Source organism: Cololabis saira, chromosome 4 (genome assembly GCF_033807715.1).
Source record: "Cololabis saira isolate AMF1-May2022 chromosome 4, fColSai1.1, whole genome shotgun sequence".
NCBI classification, from domain to species: Eukaryota; Metazoa; Chordata; class Actinopteri; order Beloniformes; family Belonidae; genus Cololabis; species Cololabis saira.
Genome location: NC_084590.1, coordinates 45,795,704 through 45,813,246, shown reverse-complemented (window position 1 = coordinate 45,813,246; position 17,543 = coordinate 45,795,704). Strand labels below are relative to the sequence as shown.

General features: G+C 42.7%; 1 protein-coding gene across 2 annotated transcripts in view; it reads right to left on the bottom strand.

The window, feature by feature from the left end:
- Positions 1-17,543, bottom strand: part of si:cabz01090165.1 (uncharacterized protein LOC100333421 homolog) — a 686,742-nt gene that overhangs the window by 288,400 nt on the left and 380,799 nt on the right. Inside the window, exon 1 of one of the 2 annotated variants that reach the window (XM_061719919.1) lies at positions 15,833-15,931. The exons of the other annotated variant lie outside the window; for it this stretch is intronic. The gene's annotated coding sequence lies outside the window, so the exon portion shown is untranslated. Of the gene's footprint in view, positions 1-15,832; positions 15,932-17,543 lie in introns of those variants that run through there. 2 annotated transcript variants of the gene reach the window in all.

Sequence of the window (17,543 nt, the reverse complement as noted above, 5' to 3'; positions counted from 1 at the left end):
GGTCAAGTACTCAATACCGAGTCCGATGACACCACCCACGACTCTCTATATCACACCATCAAACGTTATGGTAGAAAGTAGGAACTATGAAATATAGACCAACCAGATGAAGGGGGGGCGCGCTTTTCGGCGTCTATCGTTGCCACAGTAACGCTTTTGACTGAGAAAAGTAGGATGTCGCAGGATGGAGACGCACATTTTGATGTATAACACACCTGGGTGCACGTTACGGTTTGGGCCGTATTAACGGCCGAAGAAATGGCATAAATTGTGCCAAAATTACACGATTAATTCAAAATGGCCGACTTCCTGTTCGGTTTCGGCCATGGCACCAAGAGACTTTTCTTTAAGTTGCGACATGATACAGGTGTGTACTGATTTTTGTGCATGTACGTCAAACCGTATTGTGGGGCTTGAGGCACAAAGTTTTCTAGGGGGCGCTGTTGAGCCATTTTTCTACGCCCATTAATGCAAACCATGAAATATCACATTTTTCACCAGGCCTGGCTTGTGTGCAAAATTTGGTGACTTTTGGGGCACGTTCAGGGGGAAAAAAAGGCCCTCCTTTTGTGAGAATAAAAACAACGAGAACGAGGATAACATCTCCTACAGATACAATAGGGCATCGCACTGTCAGTGCTTGGGCCCTAATAACAGTGGACTTGTTGAAATGTTAAACCCCTACTTCATGTTCAGTTCTCTTTTTCCACTACAGCAGAACTGAACTGCTTCACTAAAACCTATGACCAATAAGCCATTGTTGGATGGTTACAGTTTTCAAAATTAAAGGACCTAAAAATGGTTTCCAGTGAGACGCAGAGCGGGTTTCTGCCTTTAAAACAACCGTTTTAAAGCGGAAATTGTAAACTTTCTACACAAACTGTAGCTGACCTCATTGGACCAACAGCACTGTTTAAATACGACTTCCTGTCTGTTATTATCAGTACTGGAGTTGAGGGGGGATGAGGGGGGATGAGGGGGGATGGCATCCCCCATGAAATAAAAACGGTCCAAATCATCCCCCCTGTAAAACTGCCATCCCCCCTTTCCATCCCTTATGTCATTTCATCAATGAATGTGGTTTTACTGCTATTTCAACATTTAGAGTCATCACCAGAAAAATAACACCAGAAAAATGTGACAATTTTCACCTGTTTCAGGTAAATTTTCACTTGAAATAAGTAGAAAAATCTGCCAGTGGAACAAGATTTATCTTCTTATTACAAGCAAAAAAAAAAATCTACTTATTTTCAAGTGAAAATCTACTTGAAACAGGTGGAAATTGTTGTTTTTTCCAGTAATGAGTCTTGTTTTAAGTGTAATGAGATTTTTTTACTAAAATGAGACATTTTAACTAGAAATAAGACAGATATTCTTGTTAAGATTTGGAGTTTTTGCAGTGATCCATTTTACTTATCCTGCAAAGGACAGAGTCATATTGATAAGTTCAGAAAACTGTTTTTTATTGTTGTGTTTTGATGTATTTGATGTAAGCCCAGTGGATATTTAAAGCTTACAGAAGGCTGCATTTAACTGCTGCTATGTCATTCCTGCAGTATTGCTGCAGGTGTTTTGGTCACTGCTATTATTTGTAATATATTATATTATTTGTAATCAGCACAAATTATCTGTCCCCATATGATCAAATCCACCATCCCCCCTGATTTCTTTTTACAACTCGAGTACTGGTTATTATGCAGCACTTTTAATCAACCGGTGCCGAGGCCTTTAATGGGATTTGTCGATTAAAGGAAACCAATTGAAGAGCGGCCCGACTGATCTCTCAAAGATGCAGCCCTGTAAAGTTTTAGATGATCTATATTTTTATCAAAAGGCTTCTGTTCCCAGCGTTGCGTTTCAGAGCTTAACTAAAAAAGAAGAAAAAGCAAAACAGGACACCTGACGAGAGCAAAGCTGGGTGGACCAAACGCTTCGACAACGGGCTCAGCGAGGGATGAAAGAGGAGAGGGAGAGGAGAGGAGAGGGAGAGGAGGCTGCGTCTGAGCGGGAAGCAGATGAAGCAAACACATCAAGACAAGAGAGGATGCAAATAGAAGACATTGTTCTTCCGGCGGAGCTGCCATTGATTGTTCCTGCTGGCAGAGACGTCCACATTAGAGGAGAAGACACAACAGAGTCTGACCTATTTACGGCACAGATCACAGGCAGCCAGAGAGGCTGCTGGAAACATGCGGGGCAATCAAACACCGAGACGTACGGAGCAAAAACAAACAACATGCAAATGAGCTGCCGATGTTGTCCAACTCTCCAAAAATACACAGCGGTTCGTTCCTCTGAAGCACGACGAGGCCTGGACATCGATCTCCCCGACTCACGCCGCACTGCTCCGGGTTCTGATTGGCCCTGATTGGTCGGGGTTGATATTTGGCAGCTGAACCCCGGCACATCCAGCTCCAGCTCATTGATTTGGTGTTTCACCAGCTGTATTACGGCACTTTTCCACTAGTACCTACTCAGCCCGACTCCCCTCGCCTCGGTTTAGCACTTTTCCACCAGGGGTCTAACGTGTCGAGTAGATACTTTTCCTGTTAGTACTCTGCCGAGGTTCTGAGCGGCTGAGTCGGCTGTATCTGACATCATCACACTACAGGCCACCGATTGGTCGGGGGTTGGGACGTCTGAGTCAGGAGAAGGAAATCAGAGAAAGAGAAACTCTGACGGATTCTTGTTCATTTTATTGGACCAGCAACGGCAGCAGACTGTTACGGGGTGAGGTTTTGGACCAAATGCAGCACACGGAGGTAGTTTGTCTGGTTTGCTTTATTACCCTCAACCGAGATGAAGAGCAGGCAGGAATGCATTCTGTCCATCCATCCATCCATCCATCCATCCATCCATCCATCATCCATCCATCCATCCATCCATCCATCATCCATCCATCATCCATCCATCATCCATCCATCCATCCATCCATCCATCCATCCATCCATCCATCCATCCATCCAATAAGATCTGTATTTATAGATCGGCATTAGATATTTAATGGAAAAAGGTTCTAGGATTTTTGTTTAAATTCCAGGAGATAGTTTTCATTAACTCATCTTTTCTTTGATCTGCTCTTTACCTCCTGCAAGGGACATACTGTGAAAAAGGAAATGCACTAGAGATGATAAATGTTCTTTTCTGAAGTGATGAAGCAAAATATCTGCCGTCACGGCGACAGACAGCATTTCCATTAACTGGTAACAATCCGCCGGGATGTGCAGGATACTGTGACCTCACAGACCCAGATCAGAGCACAACTATCCTCCACCTCCATCCCTATCTCCCTATCCCTATGAATGCTTCACATCGTGCAGCATTCATATCCAGTAATTCACACCTCTACAGAAGTGGTTCAAAGGGATTATTTTAGTGCACATCTTTGGTATTTTTACCAAAACATAAAAGCAACACCAAAGGACACATCTTCTGCAAAGAGAACTTCACAATGATCAGTCTGATTGAATAAATTGCTTATATTTTCAGAGAAAACAATGGTTTGGTGGGTTTTTGTGGTTCAATAAGAACATATTTCACTGGCATCTTCAGTCTTCGTGCATCTCCTCCTCTGTGAGTTCTCCCTCAAGTATTTGAATGAATGCATTAATGAATGGTTTATTTCAGTTACATTATGCAACTTATGCAACTTATCTTGCGTGCATGTAACTGACAAAACATTATCATACATATTTACACTAATCAGTTTCACACAATAAACAATAACACATAAACTCTGTGTAACGGAAAAAGGAATAGGCTGAAGCAGAATCTTATTTCTGCCGATCCTGTACCTTCCAAAAGATAACTCAGTTTATCAGTGATACAAAAGAAAAGAAAGAAAAGTTACTCTAAATCGCTCTGCATAATTAAATTATATTCAAACCATTTTGCATTGTAATCCTTAATTATTTTGTCTTTCAATATTTTTTAAAACTCAACAGAGATCTACATAATTTCAGTTCATCACAAAGTCCATTCCATAATTTGACTCCCGAAAATGAAACGCATCTGTATTTAACATTAGTCCTCACATAACATGTTTCAAACACCCATAGCCTTCTTGAATTAGAATGTGTTTCTTTTAATCTGAAGAAATGTTGTGAAATGCATCGCCAGCTTCCATATTTAGTAAACCTTCTCATGCACACGTTAAAAATAATAATAAAAAAGCCCTGAAGTGACTCATATTGATGTTTATTGCATAGAGAAGTCAGAATAATGATTACACCCCCTCCGGTGTTATTCACAGGTCTTGGAGTGAAGATCACGCTGCAACCGCGAGCTCGTGGAGGAAGGAGGGCTGTGGACGGAATCACGACTTCTGGGAGACGGAGAAACGAGGGGAAGGATTGAAGCGAGCGACGGAGATAAAAAGATAAAAAGACGACTTCAGCGATGAGACGCCCTGAACTCAGGACCTGGATCCAGTCGTGGTGTAAATGGTGAATCATTAGCGAGGTGGAGAGAAGAGAACGAATCATCCGGAGGAGCCACGACTATGACCTCTGAACTCTGAAGCCTCGACTCCAAACGGAGCGCCTGACTTTTATTTAGATAGATAGATATTCTTCTTATTCTTCGTACCTTAATCAATTATTTTTAATTCAGAAAAGATTTTTGAGAATGATTTCATATTCTACTCATCAAGCACCTTCTGCACCCTCATTTAGCAAATGGGAGCAAAGGGAGGCAAGCGGCTCCTCACACGCAGCAGATCTTCACTTCCACCTTAAACTGTTAAGATTCCCCCAAAATGCTTAAAATAATACAGTAAATAACCTCAGGCTGAAAGATGAGTGCAATAAATAGTAGAACTGTACAAACACGGAGAGGAAGTTTTAATCACAGCCCTTCCTGCGCTGGGACATGTTCGTCCCACCTCCGTTTACCAGGTTAGCAGGTTGTTCTTTTTTTAAATAATTAGGAAACAAAACTGCACCAACAGCAGCAGCGACTTCTCTCACGTCTTGGATGAGAAACCAAAGATAGAAAAGAAAAGAAAAGAGTCTGCAGCAGACGAGAGGAGTGGAACAGCGTTCAGAGGCTTTGAGGCGTCGGCACTCGAGATCTGTGGCGTTGACGCAGATCTGATTCCCCGTCTGGCCAGTTACGTTTATTCTCATCCCGTCTTTCTTTAATGAATCCCTCCATTAACTCTCCAGCGCTACAGCTGCAATCCTCCGTTCTTTCATCAAATCAAATCAATCTTTATTTGTACAGTATAGCCAGTACTCGAGTTGTAAAAAAGAATCAGGGGGGATGGTGGATTTTATCATATGGGGACAGATAATTTGTGCTGATTACAAATAATATAATATATTACAAATAACAGCAGTGACCAAAACACCTGCAGAAATACTGCAGGAATGACATAGCAGCAGTTAAATGCAGCCTTCTGCAAGCTTTAAATATCCACTGGGCTTACATCAAATACATCAAAACACAACAATAAAAAACAGTTTTCTGAACTTATCAATATGACTCTGTCCTTCACAGGATAAGTAAAATGGATCACTGCAAAAACTCACAATCTTAACAAGAATATTTGTCTTATTTCTAGTTAAAATGTCTCATTTTAGTAAAAAAATCTCATTACACTTAAAACAAGACTCGTCACTGGAAAAAACAACAATTTTCACCTGTTTCAAGTAGATTTTCACTTGAAATAAGTAGAAAAATCTGCCAGTGGAACAAGATTTTTTTGCTTGTAATAAGAAGATAAATCTTGTCCCACTGGCAGATTTTTCTACTTATTTCAAGTGAAAATGTACTTGAAACAGGTGGAAATTGTCAAATAAGTTATTTTTCTGGTGTTATTTTTCTGGTGATGACTCTAAATGTTGAAATAGCAGTAAAACCACATTCATTGATGAAATGACACAAGGGATGGAAAGGGGGGATGGCAGTTTTATTTTTATTTCAGGGGGGATGCCATCCCCCCTCAACTCGAGTACTGAGTATAGCGCTTTTTATACAAATAGGGATAAGCAGGAGCAAGCAGGATAAGATAGGTTATGAGGTTAAAATACAACATTCATCCGGCCTCTGTTTCCTCCCTGGATCTGTTTGGTAATTCTACCACACGATGTTTCTGAAAGCAGTTCTATCAGCATTCTGGGAGGTGATTGGTCCTTACAGCATCATTAGCTGCCAATATAATCTCCATCGCTCCACACTGGACTGGTTCACCTCCTACCTTGCTGACAGGACAGAGTATGTCAGCTTGGGATCTTCCAAGTCCCAAACAGCCCCTGTTACGTGTGGTGTCCCCCAAGGATCTGTCCTAGGACCTCTCCTTTTTATCTTGTACATGCTGCCCCTGGGTCGTGTCATCAGCCGACACAGAGTCTCTTTTCACTGCTATGCCGATGACACTCAGCTGTACCTCCGGACTGACCCCAACCTACGTTCCACCCCAGTCCTCTCATCTTCACCCACTCAAGCCCTCTCCAACTGCCTGGAGGAGATTAGGGCGTGGATGAGTCACAACTTCCTCCAACTCAACAGTTCCAAAACCGAAGCCATACAAATTGGCACCCCTCACCAGGTCCAGTCATCACCCATAACCACCATCTCCTTCTCCGGTCAAGACATCCCCCTCTCCACCTCTGTTACAAACCTCGGTGTGAAGCTGGACCCACAACTCACCTTCATAAACCACATCAAACATCTGTACAAAACTTGCTTCTTCCATATAAAGAACCTATCCAAACTCTGCCCCTTCCTCACTTTCCCTGATGCAGAAAAACTCGTCCACGCTCTTATCTCCTCCAGGCTTGACTACTGCAACAGCCTGCTCATCGGTATCCCCAACAAACACCTTCGGAAACTCCAATTCATTCAGAACTGTGCCGCCCGAACTCTGATGAAAACCCGCAAATACGACCATATCACCCCTATTCTCCAGACACTACACTGGCTTCCCATAACCGCAATAATCCAATTCAAGATCGCCCTCATCACCCACCTCTGCATCTACAGCACTGCCCCTCAATACCTCAAAGACCTCCTGACCCCTCACTCATCCACCCGGAACCTCCGCTCACAAAACACCAACCTCCTCTATCAGCCCCGCACACGAATCCGCTCCATGGGAGACCTGGAACCATCTGGAACTCCCTCCCTGAACACCTACGTCAACCCCAGTCGGTGGACATTTTCAAAAAGGGGCTTAAAACTTTCCTGTTCAGGAAGGCTTTCCCTGGTCTTTTTTAGATGTTTTTATTATTTTTATGCTTTTTTACTTCTGGTCTTTTATGTGTCCTGACTTTCCCTTGTTTACGTAAGCACTTTGAGATTATACATGAAAAGTGCTCTACAAATAAAATTATACAATTTATTATAATACAAGTATTCATATGTTGCATAACTACAGTCATATAATTCATACAACAGCTCAAAAAACTAACACAAATCAATATTGGAATTGAATCGGATCGAATCTTGATAATCGATTCTGGACATTTGAATCGATCCCCAGCCCTGGTATTAACCAATAATATATATGCAGACAAATAAAAAAAAAATAAAAAAAATAAAAAAACGAGGGTTTTGGTGGCGATGCTCCAGGCCCGCCCCCCCATCAAATGCCCCCCAAGCAGCTCCGTGCTCAAAGGTAACTCGGCATGAGCTCGATGCTGCACACGGTGCTGCAGGATGCAGGTCCGGGCTATCGAGTCCTCACGGACGTCTAACTAAATCATTCCTCCGGCTCGTCCCCCCGGGGGACGGCCCGGCGGGGGGGCCCGTTCCCATCTACCCAGGGGGGCCCGTCCCCATCTACCCAGGGGGGCCCGTTCCCATCTACCCAGGGGGGCCCGTTCCCATCCACCCTGTCTTTAACATTTTCCTCCGTCACACCAACCAGCTTCACATCCTCTTCTCTTTCCGTTTTCTCCTGCCTGGCATTTCGATTTCCATCCTTCCTCTAGTGCAGTGGTTCCCAAACTGGGGGTCGCGCCCCCTAGGGGGGTCGCGGTGCTATTGCAGGGGGGGCGCAGCAAGGTTTCTATAAGATTTTGCCCTCAATACATATGTGCAGTGAGAGAGAGAGACAGGAAATAGGGCGAAGAGAGAAGGGGAATGACATGAAGTAAGAGTCTGGCCGGTGGGAATCTAACCGGAGACTTGCTGCTTCAGGAATCTAACCGGGGACCTGCTGCTTCAGGTCCCACAACTACCCGGTGCTGGAAGGAAGATGCATGTGGTAATCTCTCACCTGCAACCGGTTTGAGAGGATCTGTAACATGAAGAGAGCCCACCCACTCACTGAAAAGGTGTGGGGATTAAAACTGTAATTTTTGCAGAGCAATTGTTGAAATTTTGATTATTTGTTTCGCTGTTGATGCTGGTTTTTTTTCCTCAGGGAGCTGGTTATTTTTGGAAAAAATGAAAGTAATGCATACTGTATTGTACAGTAAAAAGGATCCATCCATCCATCCATCCATCCATCCACCATCCATCCATCCATCCATCATCCACCCATCCATCCATCCATCCATCCATCCATCCACCATCCATCCATCCATCCATCATCCACCCATCCATCCATCCATCCATCCATCCATTCATCCACCCACCCATCCATCCATCCATCCATCCATCCATCCATCCATCCATCCATCCATCCATCCATCCATCCATCCATCCATCCATCCATCCATCCATCCATCCATCCATCCATCCATCCATCCATCCATCATCTATGACTGTGTTTTGAGCTCAGGGTTGGGTTTGGTTCAGGGTGTGTGTGTGTGTGTGTGTGTGTGTGTGTGTGTGTGTGTGTGTGTGTGTGTGTGTGTGTGTGTGTGTGTGTGTGTGTGTGTGTGTGTGTGTGTGTGTGTGTGTGTGTGTGTGTGTGTGTGTGTGTGGTGTCTCTTCAACAGCTCTTCAATCTCTCTGAGCAGTAATTATCAGATAATTAGTATTCATCATCAGCTCTTTGATCATGGAGCTTTCCAGTAATATTAGCATTATCATCGACTGAGCGGAGAGACGTGAAATGGAGGAAGAAGGAGGGAAGCAACGAAAAAAAGACTTAAAAGATCACAGATGGATAAAAAAAGAATAAGCTGAAACATTCAGAGAGGAAAGACAAAAGGACAAGATAAAGTAAAGAGACTGGACACGATCAACCTAAACCAGCAACAATCCGAGCGTCAAGTCTGAATCAGAAACTGTGGAAAGTCTCACTGGGCATGTCTGCTATCGCCGTCCTGAATATTTATTAAACCATTAGCTCTTTGCAGCATGATGAGGACGCTGTGGTCATCTTTGTTCCAAACAAATATTGACTGAAATGTGTTGCCATCAAGCAGGCCCGGTTCTACGAGGGTGCATAAACATGCATTGCACCCTCAGTTTATGTGTTTGCATGCTCAGTTGAAAAGACGAAAAAAAAAACTGAAAAGTGCGCGCGTGTTAAGCCTAATTTATGGTTTTGCGTTAAATCGACGCAGAGCCTACGCCGTATGCTCTGCGTTGGTGTAACGCGGAACCATAAATCAGCCAGTGTACGTCACTCATCTGCGTCCAATTTGCAGTTACCTTCACCAGCAAGACGCTGCTCTCTGCTGCTCCGTTAACACAAAGTAACGATTGATATTCGGAAGTGGTTCAAGCACAACCACGCCAGCAAGTTAGACAACGGTGGTCATGAGACAGAGACTCCATCTCAACTTAACTGGACCACACAGGTTATATTTATTTTTGTTATTTATTTTTCTATGTTTTATTTTCTGTTGCTACACTGCAAAAACTCAAAATCTTAACAGGAATATATGTCTTATTTATAGTTAAAATGTCTAATTTTTTGTCAAAAAATCTCATTACACTTAAAGCAGCACTATGTAACTTGTCCACCTTAATCTAATATTTCCAGAGTCATTGTGATGGTACATCAACTTCCAACAGGTTTAATGATCCTCTGTCATGGTCTGAGGGGTCTGTATCGCCTTCACTGGTACTATGTAACTTTGAGGAGCATGGTAGGAACCCTGCCACACTACTGGTAAAGCACTACCGCTTTTGTCCAAAGGAGCCGCCAAACTCAACAAAAGCTGAAAGTTACATTGTGCTGCTTTAAAACAAGAGAAAGAAAAAAACCAGAAGAATAACTTGTTATTTGACAATTTTCACCTGTTTCAAGTAAATTTTCACTTGAAATAAGTAGAAAAATCTGCCAGTGGAACAAGATTCATCTTCTCATTGCAAGCAAAATAATCTTGTTCCACTGGCAGATTTTTCTACTTATTTCAAGTGAAAATCTACTTGAAACAGGTGAAAATTGTTGTTTTTTCCAGTGAGTCTTGTTTTAAGTGTAATGGTTTTTTTTTAACTAAAAATGAGCCATTTTAACTAGAAATAAGACAAATATTCTTGTTAAGATTTTGAATTTTTCCAGTGTAGATTGTCTGATGGGTGAGGTAGCCCAGACTAAATGTAGCATTTTCTTTGTTCTGCAGCGATATTGCTGCAAGAATGCACTTGAAAGACACTTTAAATATTCTTGTTTTGCTAGTATCATCCGCTTGAAATTATGGGAAAATGCATAATTTAGTGTTGAATAACGTGCCAGGCATGTGCACCCCCTCTGATCTGAGATGCAGCCCTAGTAATCATTTTTTTAGAACCGGCCCTGCCATCAAGTTCGGAGAGATGACAGGATCCTCTCTTCATCTCAGATGTTCAAACAGAATCAGCAGGAGAGACCACGTCTCTCCAGTGTTAGCGTCGCTCCATTGGTTAGCCGTAAAATTCAGAATCCAATTTAAAATTGTATTACCTGCGTATAAAGCCCATGACGGCTTAGCTCCGCATTATTTGCAAGACCTGATAGTGCCTTATGTTCCTGGCAGAGCTCTCCGTTCTCAGAGTGCAGGTTTACTCGTAGTTCCTAGAGTATCTAAATGTAGATTTGGAGGGCGGGCGTTCTGCTATCAGACACCATTACTATGGAACCAACTTCCAATCTGGGTTAAGGAGGCTGACACCACCTCCACCTTTAAAACTAAACTTAAAACCTTTCTGTTTAGTAAAGCCTATAGTTAGTGTTTAGTAAACCTCTAGCTGGTGTTGGTAAATCTCTAGATAGTGTAAACTCTAGTGTGTTAGAGTCGCTCCTGTAGTTTCTTGTGCTGGCCCCCCCTTCTCTTCTCTTTTTTCTCTTTTGTACATGGTACAGCATACTCTGCCGGTGGCGAAGAGCATCTCTGAATGCAAAACACCGGAACCTGCAGCGTGGGAGTGAGGGGGGCAGGGTAACGGCCCGGTCAGGCGGGGGAGAGATTTGTCCATCAAGACTCCTCTCCCTGGCCCTGCCCCTTCTCAACCTTTCCCCGACCCTGCACCTCTACCTGGGGCTTGCTGATTGGGCCAGAGCTTCAGGAGCTGCATGCTGGCCTGCGGTCCCCACCCCCAGTCATCCTGTTGCTGCTTCCACCTGCCTGCTGTGCTGCTGCCGTCCCTGACCCACCAGTCTGGCCCTCGGCAGGAGGGTCCCCCCTTACGAGCCTGGTCCTGCTCAAGGTTTCTTCCCTCCTAAAGGGGTGTTTTTCCTTGCCACTGTTTGACCTAAGGCTTTTCTCCCACTATGGGAGTTTATACCTGCCATTGTTTATGTAATAATTGCTCAAGGGTCATGTTCTGGGTCTCTGGAAAGCGTCTAGAGACAACTTTTGTTGTATTAGATGCTATATAAATAAAATTGAATTGAATTGAATTAAAAGCAGCAAGACACAATTAAACAGTAAATAACAAATAAAATTATAAGAAAAGAGGTAAAATAATAAAAAGCACAAGTTGTTCAAAAGTAAGGGCAGTAGAGTACAGCAGGTACATCTCACTCTTACAATGGCAAGAATTACGTTTCTGTACGGTCAAAACGTACAAAGACTGGGTCAAATACAGTATTACAAAAGTAATCTGTAACAATTCGTACGGTGAATTAAACCAATTTGACAATTCTATGCCACAATGCCTGTTTCCGGGTCTTATTTCACACAACTGATTTTAGAGAAATGAAGATTAATTTTGATTTGGTTCATATTGAACGGCACATGAATAAAAATACTTTTAGATCCAAATATTTATTTTTGTTGGTAGGATCTGTGAGAGTTTCTTATGCTGGGATCAGAATCTGAACAATGCTTGTTTTAATTGATTAATGCCTCATTTGATTGCTTCTGATTGTGTCAGTTGCGCCTAAAACAACCCGCCAGGGTTGTAATAAATGAGTGTGAACCATCTGCGTTGGCAGCATCTACACACAGTTTGCATTTGGCTCATAAACAGTGATTCTGCAACGTTTTACGGCGCATGTCCTCTGTGTTGTTTTCCTTTCCTTGTTATACAGCGTACTCTTAAATTAAATACTTACCTGCTGTACTCTACTGCCCTTATTTTTTAACAACTTGTGCTTTTTATTATTTTACCTATTTTCTTATCATTTTATTTCATTTTTTTTTGTTATTTAAGGGTACTCTTAAATTAAATACTCATGATTTTTGAAAACTGGTTAAGCCCTGAATGCAGGCATTGTGGCATAGAATTGTCAAATTGGTTTGATTCACCGTACGAATCGGAACAGATTACTTTTGTAATACTGTATTTGACCCGGTCTTTGTACGTTTTGACCGTACAGAAACGTAATTCTTCATGGAGAGGAAACATGTAGATATTACTGAAGCGTACTCTTAAATTAAATATTTACCTGCTGTACTCTACTGCCCTTACTTTTTATCAACTTGTGCTTTTTATTATATTATACAGAAGAGTATTAGGGCAAATATTTGAGAGGGGAAGATTTCTTTTCCATGATGCACTTCGAGAAAAAAGTTGAAATGTCGAGAAAATAGTTGAGAAGTCGAGATTAATGTTGAAATACAATTTCAAGAATAAAGTCAAAATTTCGTGAATAAAGTCGAAATTTCGCCTTTTTTCTCGAAATTGTACTTCAACATTAATCACGACATTTTGACTTTTTTCTTGACATTTCGACTTTTTCCTCGACATTAATCACAGCATTTTTACTTTTTTCCCGACATTTTCACTTTTTTCTCGACATTCCGACTTTTTTCTCGAAATTGTACTTCAACATTAATCTCGACATTTCGACTTTTTTCTCGAAGTGCATCATGGAAAAGAAATCTTCCTCCTCTAAAATATTATTTTTATTTTTCTCCTGCCTGGCCCTAATACTCTTCCATAATGTTACCTCTTTTCTCAACATTTTATTTCATTTTATTTGTTATTTACTGTTTAATTGTGTCTTGCCGCTTTTAATGTTGATGTAAAGCACTTTGAATTACCTTGTGTTGAATTATGCTATACAAATAAACTTACCTTACCTTGCCTTGTGATTCTAAATTCCTCTGTGCACTTGTCTAATAAAACCTAACAAAGATGGAGAAAAGGCCCGGAGCGCTAAAGGAAAGACGAAGACGAAAGGCCGGGCCGTCTCAGAGGCAGAGGAGGTCACTCCCCGTTTTATTACAACACATCGGTTCCTCAGATAAAGATTCGATATCCATCGCCCGCCTGATGAATGACGGCGTTGGGGGATGATGTAAAGGTCTGATTCACAGTAAAGAGACAGTTTTAGAGTTTGGTGACGGTGATTTAGCCCTCGGAGAGTGAGTGGAGCTCAGAGGAATTCCGCCGTCTGATGGCGGCGGGACCATATATCAGGGGGTGGGTCGTATTTCCAGCCCTACACGGGGGCATTCACGCCTCCAGCTCTCAGGCTGAATTATCAATTTAGATGTTAAATCTGGAGGAGAGGAAAGACTGCCGAACCATTTCATAACACTGTGAGTTCTCCAGAGGTGAAGAGTGAGACCCCGGAGGACATGGTTTTATTTCATACGCCCAGGTCCATCACTTAAAAGCTCTGTGTTTGAATCAGATGCCTTTTTGAGGAGTTTCATCCGCAGATTGTGGCCAGCTCTCTTGGGATGGAGCAGCAGGGTATATCTATTTAGACAGCACACTTTAACAATGAAAAATGCTGGAAAAACCATGAACGTGTTACGATTTGATTCAAACACACCAGTGTCTCTCGGGTTTATTCGGTCTACGTGGTGCATAAGAAACAGTGTCTTGCCTTTAAGAGCTAAGACGGTTCTGGAAAACCTTTAATGCCTGAAAGTTCATCTCGAGTCTGAAAAGTGGTTTTGCGATGTAAGGAATTAGACAACAGATCTGAGGATGGAGGTTTCGAGACGGAGCGATATGATCGGTTTTCCTGGTCTGAGTGAGGATTCATGCAGCTCTGAAGAAGCTGCTTCACCAGGCGTTTAGAGGGCTGCTGCAGTTTATTCTGAAAAACATCCACATGTTGATGTCTGTCGTAATTCAAGGACACCCCGAACCACCCAGCTGGTTATCTTTTCGAAAGCATTTCATAATGTCTTCTGTTGATCCTGCTCCTTGCTGCTGATGTTGAAATAAACCCAGGACCATTACAACAGAACACAAACCACCTGGATGCTAGGCTACCTGAGCTACATCCATTGTTAATGGAGCTGCCTCTGCTGCTACCTGGACTTCAATCACTACAACCAGGGCTATTTTCACTGTTGTCTGGGCTACAACCAGTAGTAGCTTGGCCCTTTCCTGGGTTACCTCTACTCCTACCTGGGCTGCCTCACCAGCTAGCTGGGCCTCATTCACAGCTATCTGGGCCTCACACATGGCTAGCTTCACTGTTGCCTGGGCTACAACCATTAGAAGCTTGGTCCTTTCCTGGGTTAGCTCTACTCCTACCTGGGCTGCCTCACCAGCTAGCTGGGCCTCATTCACAGCTATCTGGGCCTCACACATGGCTAGCTTCACTGTTACCTGGGCTACATCCATTGGTAGCTTGGCCCCTCCCTGTGTTACCTCCACAGCTACCCGAGCTTCAACCACAGCTAGCCGGGCTACAACCACAGCTTCCTGGGCTTCAACCACAGCTACCACTGTAGCTAAACTCAAGTCACTTTAGATACAATCCATACCGCTAAATCGGTTTTCCTACTATGTGTGTTTTATGTTTGTTCCCTTGTTTGATTGTATTGTTTGACTGAATTGTTTTCTCTTTATGTTTTCTGTGGGGACTGCGGGTGGAAACTAGTATTTCTGCTAAAACCCGGTGTATTAACACTGCTTAATGTAGTGTTCATTAATATGCATTGTCCCGTCTAAATAAACTTTGATTTTATTTTATTTGATGTGTTGTTGTTTTCAATAATCCGAGCAAGTGGGAGCATACTCATGTTGATCCACAAGAAGTCCCAGAATGGAACCCTGCGGAACTCCTTTTCTTTTATGATTATTAGTGGATACAAAAAAAGGAATCAAACTAGTTTAGCACTTTGACAGGAAGGTGATGAAAACCATTTATGGAGTATAGTTCCACAATCAAGAGGCAGTCAGCTACCAGTTCAGTATATTCTGTCCATATGTTTTGTCGTTTTTGGTTTCATTTTTATACAATATACTAAGGTACACCACAGCTTGGTGATATTTATTGTCTTTAAAGCTATGCATATATCCTTAAGAGGACACCTTCACAATCAACATACTAAAAGACAGCTGACCCGTTAGCCCACATCCCACATGTGAGCTAGCACAGTGAGTGTGACCTTCACAACATATTACCAGATGGAAGTCTGCATGGTTTCCTGCCAGTCACAGGAGGACTGAACCTACCAGAAATCAATCAGACATTTCATATTCATCAGGTTCTTTCCAGCCCTCTAAGTCATCATTTGTATTTCCTGCACACAGGCGGTGAAATCAAACCATGCATAGAATTAATGCATGAAATGTTCCATTAGCTCCGACCTACCTGGGTTTCTGGGGGAGGCAGGAAGTCTGCAGGTGGAGTCAGATGTTTTAATGACAACTTGAGATTCCAGTCACATCACTGGCTTCAGGGTTACACCGGGATGACAAGCTAACAAGGGCACCCTCCCACCTGCAGGAGAGTAGAGAAAGACGAGAAGAGGAGGAGAAGAGGGAGGTGTCGGGAATAGAAGAAGGAAGGAACGCAGGGATGGGAAGGAGAAAGAGAAAAATGTCAACATGTTGCATCATGAATTCATTAGTATTCCTTACAATTCTTTCCTGCTTTCTTCTGTCCCTCATGTCATCCGCCTCCCCTCCCTTCCACTTCTCTCCATCCATTTCTCCTTTCTCTCCTGCCTTTTCTTGCCCTCCCCCCAGGGTGGCTCTGCCTGTTTAAATTTCATTAAAGTCCCTCAGCTAGACATACAGAATATGTGAAAGCAGCTGCTCGTTTGGCAATTTTTCTGATTTTCAAGCCGTCGACCGGGTTTCTTAAAAAAAGAAAAACACACAACATGAAATACGAATGAAACGAAAGCATTGAAGGACCCCTGTCCTGGAGGACCGCTAGAGGACCGCTGTCCTGGAGGACCGCTGTCCTGGAGGACCGCTAGAGGACCGCTGTCCTGGAGGATCGCTGTCCTGGAGGACCGCTGTCCTGGAGGACCGCTGTCCTGGAGGACCGCTGTCCTAAAAGACCACTATCCTGGAGGACCGCTAGAGGACCGCTGTCCTGGGAAACCACTGTCCTGGAGGACCACTGTCAACTTTTGAAGATGTAGGTTTAAAAACTCAGAAATTCCTTATTTCATCTGATGTATCAGCACTCTAGGGTCATATGTCTTGTTTTCTAATGTGCATTTCTATTTTCATGCGAGTTAAAAAGGAAAACAGGTCCGGTAAATTTGGTGTATAAACAGTGAAAATTCAAGAGAAAACCTAAGAACCTGCTGAAATCACTTATGACCAAATGATTTAAACAAAGATTAAAAACATAAGAAAATATTTTGTTGATGGTGGATAGAAAAACCCATGTTTGACCTTTATATGGTTTAGAAGAAGCTACGTAAAAACAATAATAATAGTAATACTACTACGTCGTCATGGATACTGGAGGTGGAGAAATGCTACATTGATGAATACTTCAAATAAGCTAATCCGGTTTATTAAGACAGTGAACATCTGCAGCTGCAGGTAAAATTAAATTAAATCAGTATTTGAACATTTCTCCAATTAAATGTCTGTTTGATCAAAAGAAAATGAGTTTGATTTTCTGATTTGTCTGCAAATGAAACCTGAAGCAAAAACACACAACTCTCACTTTTCCCAGACAGAAGAAAAAGCTAATATTTTCCTCCACCTTCACCCCACCCACGCTCTGAAACCTACAGACGGTTCTCCCAAGGCATGCTGGGAAACGCTGCTGAGAGAGGTTGTGGAAGGTTGAAGGAAAACAGGTACGGCAGGAGAATAAATGAGAAGATTACGTCCCAGAATGACCTCTGACGGATCCCCGTGAGGATGTGCATCAGGCGGGAAACAGCGATCCACGCCAACATTTTTGACGAATATGCAAATGACAGAAAAACAAAATAAGCAAAGAGTGACCTGGAGCGGAGAGACTAGCGGAGTGGGAGGAAGAAAGAGAAGCCTTGGCGAGTCGGACCACTGGGGAGGAAAACCCTCCAGCTGTTTCAGGTACGAGAAACGGA